Source organism: Myotis brandtii, unplaced genomic scaffold (assembly GCF_000412655.1).
Source record: "Myotis brandtii unplaced genomic scaffold, ASM41265v1 scaffold574, whole genome shotgun sequence".
In the NCBI taxonomy this organism is placed as follows: Eukaryota; Metazoa; Chordata; class Mammalia; order Chiroptera; family Vespertilionidae; genus Myotis; species Myotis brandtii.
In genome coordinates, this window is record NW_005370150.1 from 360,141 (window position 1) to 367,273 (window position 7,133).

Consider the following 7,133-nt stretch of genomic DNA (forward strand, 5'->3'; position numbering starts at 1 on the left):
GCGGGCACGCACTACAGTGTGATTGAAACTTCGTGGCCCATGCGCAGAAGTAGGTATTTTGTGGAAGAGCCACACTCAAGGGGCCAAAGAGCCGCATGTGGCTCGTGAGCCGCAGTTTACTGACCACTGCCTAGTGCAAGAGCCTAGATAGCCTAAAAACTCAAACAGCTTAAAATAGTTTAAGCAACTCAAGTAGCTTAAATTGCTTAAGCATCCTACAGGCTTAATATCAGCCAGTTCCACTAGAACAGTCAGATTCCGAGGGGTCAGGCTGATGGCTGAAACAACATAATTCTAGTAGAACAGCCTGCTCCTGAATAATCCTAGCCAAAAGTCAAACAACAGAGTTTCAATGTGACAGTCCAATCTCAGACAGAATCAGAACAACAGCCAGCACAAATGACCCAGTTCCAAAAGAATCAAGTTGACAGCTAGCACAGTCCCAATAAGGAGCCAGATCCCAGAGACTCAGGCCAAAGTGCCAAACAAGAGCTCACAAACAGATAAGGCTTTTTAACAGAAAGAGGCAAGGCAAGGCAAGGCAAGTCAAGGTGAAAAACAAAACCTCTAAATAGATACCAATAAAGCCCAGAGAGCTTCAAAAAAAAAAAAGTGGATACTCAGATCCTGTAGAAAACTTACCTTTCAATCTCCTGAGTGAGGGAGAAAAACAGTGAGGTCAAATGGCTCTGTGCATGCCACACCTGTTTGCACACCATTCTTGGAGCTATTGTGGGGTGTTTTCTGGATCCCAGACAGCCCCCAAATATGCCAACTGCATATTTGGAATGGGCCAGGTATTTCTTCAGCAAATAGGATTTATTCAGAAAAAAGAAAGGATTGTAATCAAATACGGGCAGTCATGGTGAGCCAGGTGTAAGTCCCCAAAACAGGGAAGAGAAGCTCTTTTATAGAGGAAGTGAGAAATTTAGTGGAGGACTGTTATGACCACAGAGTTGTGTTATAACCATAGAGTTCTGTTATAAACATAGAGTTCTGTTGTAACCATAGAGCTTTTCCCGTGGGGCTTTTGCAACCACATTGGGTAAAAGCTCCTCCTACAGGCCCTCCTGATTTCTGTTTTGGTTAAGGTCTTTGTTATAAATTTTGACACCCTCATTAACAAATACACATGTATATAACACTGACAAATATAGGCTATTTCAAAAGTCATGCACAACTCTTTAAATTTAGTAAAAAAAATAACTGAATTGTACATTTGAAATGGATGAGTGTATGGTATGTAAATTACACCTCAATGAAGTTGTTAAAAAATCATACACCATAGGAATCTCAAAATTGGATTTAAGTCATTTATTTACCTTCTTTCTTAGTGAATACCAACTACCAGTTACCCAAGATGAGAGAATGGTGATGGTTTTAGTGAGTGGCTTCTAAGTACTTTATATTGGTTATCTTCCATCAAATGTTGCATATCCACATGTGTGTGTGTGCACACACATGCACATACACACACAATGTGAAAATCCCTTCATTAAAATTGTAGTCACTAAGGGGATATTGTTCACTTTTATCAATTTAAGAGCATAATCTCATATTTTTCATGGCTTTATGCCTATAACTTACTTTGTAAAGAAATCTTTTTGAGCAAATGTCCTAATAGAATAGGAAGGGATTTGGCTCTCAAACTCATCCAGGGGTTCTGAACTTGGTGTGTATGTCATTTTGGGGCAGGGAGTAATGTATGTGTATGCATTTCTCAGCAGCAAGCTGTAACATTCATCAGCTTCTCAGAGGTGTTCATGACTCAGAAAGGGCAACCTTTGAAGCTAAGGAGGAAGTAATTTTCCCAGACACATAGTAACAGAAATGGAGCTAAAACTTATTTTGCCTAACTTCTGTCCATCACACCATGAAGCCTAGCCACAAGCCCATATGCTTCTATTATGCCTAATGGCATGGGACATACATAAAGGGAATTCAACTCTTTACTGATGAGAATGAGAAACATAACATTTCAATATAATACAATAGTAAAAATTTGGTGGTGCATGACTTCTTTCCTCTAAGACAACTTCTTTTCCAAGATTGCCAGAGGTCTACCTCATCTATTGTCATAATAAAATTTCTCTTAGTGAGGGATATAAAATATTCTTGAATTCTGACACTGAAATGTGCACTTATGTATCAGATATTTTCAAACAGGAGTAGAATAATGGATCCCCATCCTGTTTCAAATCTACCTCAATTTAAATCCTGGCTACATAATTACTTCTCAAAATTGCATGATCTCTGCCCATTCAATGTTAACCTTTTTTGCAGGAACTCCTATCAAAAATCTTTATTTCTGATCCTGCAGGTTTTTGGAATACAACCATGCTGGTTAGGCTCATAGAATTAAATGTTACAATCCAATCATTTCTCAAGAGGACAACATGTACATTTGGGTGAACATAATTTTTGGTGTTTGCTGCTCAGAGTTTAGGCCAAGTGAGCTAAATATGATAGGTTGTGTATCTATTCCAAAAGCCCTGCAATCTGATGTCCTTAACTGATAACACTTTTAAAAGGTACAGTTTGGGCATATCTAAAAGCACAGCTCAATTAGATGATTCTACATTATGAAGTCAAATAAAACTCTTTGAAAAGAGATTTTTACAATTTTTTTTTGGATTTCCACAAAGTAATTAGTGTCTTATATAATATTTATTGCTCTGGGCTTAGCTTTGTATTTTTAACTCTCTTTGTTTCATGACATGCTATAATTATATGCTCAAACCATGTCTAAATTTATCTTATTGTAGTTTTCTTGTAAAATACTATGTACTACATACAACATTTATATTATAAAATCTTTGATAGAAGCAGAAAGGGGTTTGTTTAGACCTTTAAATTGGGGTGTGAGACAGATAAGGGACAGAAGAAGCAAATTTCAAGAGAATTTTGTGTCAAGGATATGTGTTAAATGCTCTTATGGATGTCAATGCATGATATGATAGGATAATTATTTATTACCAACTCTTTTATGATGATATTGTGGAGTCGGGAGCCCTAGGTTCGGTTCCTGGCCTTGTCACTATCAGCCTGACTGCTGAAGTCTGAATTCCTCATTTGTGAAATAAGGTAGCTGCATTAAATAATCTTAGATATACCTCCTAAATATAAAATTCTGCAATATTGCCCAGCTAGTGTGGTTCAGTGGTTGAGCATTGACCTATGCACCAAGAGGTCATCGGTTTGATTCCTGGTCAGGGCACATGCTGCAGTTGCTGACTCAATCCCCAGTAGGGGGAATGCAGGAGGCAGTTGATCAATGATTCTCTCTCATCATTGATGTTTCTATCTCTCTCTCCCTCTCCCTTCCTTTCTCTGAAATTAATTTGAAAACAAGAGAGAATTTAGAACTCTCTTTGAATTATTTAATAGTCTAGAAGCAGGAAGCAGAGTTGAAGTTGTCATTTTACACTGCAGAAGATACACAAAAGAAGAAATAGAAATTGCCAATCAACATGAGGAAAATATCTTTTTGTCTCATTACTAATCAAAAAGTGCAAATTAAAGCAATGCCATAATCAACATTTAAAAGTAAACAATAAAGACTGAAAATATTTGCTTAAAAATAAGCCATACTTTTAAAATGAAAATATCCAGAGTTGACATGTCATTAATTTCACAAATATTTAGTAAGCAACTGTTACCTATCAAGCACGCATTATGTAATAAAGATACAATGGTGAATTAGACATGGTCCTTGTCCCATGAAGCCTTTGAACAGAGATGCAGGACAAGTGAGAGGATATTTTCAGACAAAAGGCACTGCCCTGCACTACTGGTAAGATAATAAATTGGTTTGCCTTTTCTGTTAGCAATTTGGCAATATGCACTAAACCTCATAAAATACATATACTCCTCAATCCTACCATTCAACTTCCAACACTTTAGCCTCAGGAAATGATCAGAAATATACAGGGGTGGGAAAAACTAGGATAATAAAATAATAATAAATACAATCATAAATAATATATAAATAATAATACAAGTCATGTGGTCCAATGAATCACGTTTCCAGTTGCATCATGCAGATGGCAGAGTAAGAATTTGGTGGAAACAGCATGTGAGTGTTTTGCATACTCACAACCTTAAATCTACTTTTGCCAACCCTTATACAAAAATTAACAAAAATAGCAAATAGTTTATGAGTGCTCACTATATTTCAGGCCCTGTTCTAAGAAATTTACATGCATTAACTCATTTAATTCTCACTACTTCCTGAGATTGGTAATATTTCATACCCAGTTTACATATGAGGACATGGAGGCACATGGAAGTTAAATAATTAGTCCAGGGATAACAAAACCTGGATCCAAACCCAAGCAGTCCCTGCTCTTAGCCCTTATGCCATCGTGTCTATGAAAGGCATTAGTTACAGCAATATTTATATTTGTGAACAAGTGTAAAACCACCAATAGGGATTCATTTAAATTAATCCTATGTTATGTGGAATAAAAGAATTTACCAAATATTAATGATGGTGCTTTCTAAGTGAAGGGATTCAAGGTGATTTCTACTTTTTTTCTTGGAGCTTTTCTGTAATTACTAAATTGTGTACAAAGGATCTGTGTTATAATCAGAAATATACACTGAGTGGCCAGATTATGACCACCTGACATTTGTAGGCAAATTAGCTGTACACTGCATCATATGGGATATTGAAGCCAAAGGCCTATTTGAACACCTTTGCTGTCTGCAGTTACAAAGATAAAACATCTCCAATTCACACAGGAACACAAGGATTGGACAGTCAAGCATTGGAAAAAAGTCATGTGGTCCGATGAATCATGTTTCCAGTTGCATCATGCAGATGGCAGAGTGAGAATTTGGTGGAAACAGCATGAAAGCATGCACCCCACATGCATGAGTACAACCCTTCAAGCTGGTGGGGGCAGTGTTATGGTTTGGGGTATGTTTTCCTGGCATGATTTGGGCCCTTTAATTCGTGTGGAACAACATCGGAATAGCACAACATACCTAAGTATTGTTGCCAAACAAGTTCATCCTATCATGTTGATGGCATATCCCAATGGAGATGGCTTCTTCCAACAAGACAGTGTGCCATGCCACGGTGCTCGTATTGTGCAGGAGTGGTTTCAAGAACATGAGGGAGACTTTACCTTGCTTAGGTGGCCCCCACAATCACCAGATCTCAATCCAATTGAGGATTTGTGGGACAAAGTTAAAAGAGCCATCAGGCAGCTGGTTCCACAACCTAAATCTCACAGAACTGGACAGTGCTATTCATCAGGCATGGTGTCAGATTCCTCGTATCACCTTTCAACATCTCATGGAGTCAATGCCAAGAACTGCCACAGTATTGAAGGCAAAAGGTGGCCCAACGAAGCACTAATGGGGTGGTCATAATAATCTGGCCACTCAGTGTATAATAATTTAAAATCCATTTAACAAAATGGAACCATTGAAGTATTTTCAGTATTGTACTAAAGTTTTACCTTCAAATTTGTACTATTCTCTTTACCTGGGATGCCCTCTGCAACCCGTCAGCTGTGTCCTTTCTTTCTCCTGGCTAACTCCTACTTATTCCTTTAGCTTCTGCTCAGGCTCACACCTCTGAAAAGCCTTTGGTGACTAACCACATACCCACCCCTCTCCCCAGGCTAAATTAGGTACCTCTCTTCTGTGCTCCCATAGTAACCTGTGCATATCCCCAGCATCCCACTTGCCACATTGTTTATCCACTTGTTCTCTACTTCCCATCCCTATTAATATCACAGATAATTCTCTTTATAGCTCTTGCAAAGTATCTGGCTCATAATAGTTATCTAACAAGAATTTATGAAAAGAATGAAGTACTTTTTTGGTGAAGATTAGAGAGAAGAAATTTATTTTTACAAAATAAAGTTTTCATGAGTTTATTTGAGAATTGGTGGAGAGGTTGAGGTTTGGGGCTCAGCTTTATAAAACTCACTACAATTAGTCGCCCTGGTATTAGTCCTTTCAATAGCCTTGGTCTTTAATACCTAAGAATAACTCCCTTTGTTGCTCGCTTGCACTCATCCTAGCCTTTATCATACTGTAATAGCCCAGTAGATTTTGAGAATCCTTGAGGGTATAATCATGTCTTTTGCTTCTCTGTGTGTCCATATTTTAGCACAGTGCCTGATACCTCCTTGCTGACATCCACTGACTAATCACAAACTTTTTCTTAGTAAATAGTTGTATCAAAAGGCCTGAATTTCTTTCAAATGAAGTGATCTGAACAGCACCAGAATTTGATGTGCCCCTTTCTATGCCCTGGTATTAGAATAGACAGCCACCTCTACTGTCTGTGTTGAGGAACCACCATGCAAATTTACATTAGAAATTGGTTTCCTTATTTTAAACATCAAACACAAAATTTCAGGATCAAAGATGGCTGTCGACAGGACAGCAGGCTGCAAGATAGTGTGTGAGTGAGAGAATGAAAGGAGAGTGCATGGATATGGCAGGAGTGTATATATTTGTGAGTGAGGGACAGTTATATTCCAAGGAAGTGTTGGAGACTACCAAACGGCGCTCCCCTGGCCCAGCAGCCTCTACTGCTGCTGAAATCTCTCCAGGAGCTGCGGCTCTGCTGCAGAGACCACGCCATCTTGAAAGGGAGAGTGGCGGTGATCTGAAGCCCAGCCTTACCTTCAACTGGGGAGACCTCAGATACCTCCCAGGACCCTACAACCACAACCCCCAGGGACAAGCAGCCTCAGCCTTGAACCCAGGAACACCAAGACTCCAGCCTCTCTGACCGCAGACAAATAGAAAGTCTTTCCAGGAGGAGAAAAAGGGGCACAAATATGCGGAAGAGCTCTGCGCCTTCTCACAGAGCAGATAGAAGGAACAGCTGAATTGATTACATCCACCCAGAATTGGCGAATTAAATACAGCTGTTGAGGCAGTCTGTGGACAGAAAGGTTAGATATCGCCTAGGGCAGTGGTCGGCAAACTCATTAGTCAACAGAGCCAAATATCAACAGTACAACGATTGAAATTTCTTTTGAGAGCCAAATTTTTTAAACTTAAACTATATAGGTAGGTACATTGTTATTAACTTAATTAGGGAACTCCTAAGCTGGCCTTTACTAAAAATGTCCTCACTCTGATTGAGGTACGTTCGCTGAGGT

At 38.9% G+C, this 7,133-nt stretch overlaps 1 long non-coding RNA gene across 1 annotated transcript in view; it reads right to left on the minus strand.

Moving 5' to 3' along the window:
• Positions 1 to 4,916: 4,916 nt before the first annotated feature.
• LOC106728245 overlaps positions 4,917 to 7,133 on the minus strand; it is a 12,138-nt gene continuing 9,921 nt past the window's right edge. The window contains exon 3 of the long non-coding RNA XR_001364528.1: positions 4,917 to 4,931. This is a non-coding gene — a long non-coding RNA (uncharacterized LOC106728245). The remainder of the gene's footprint in view (positions 4,932 to 7,133) is intronic.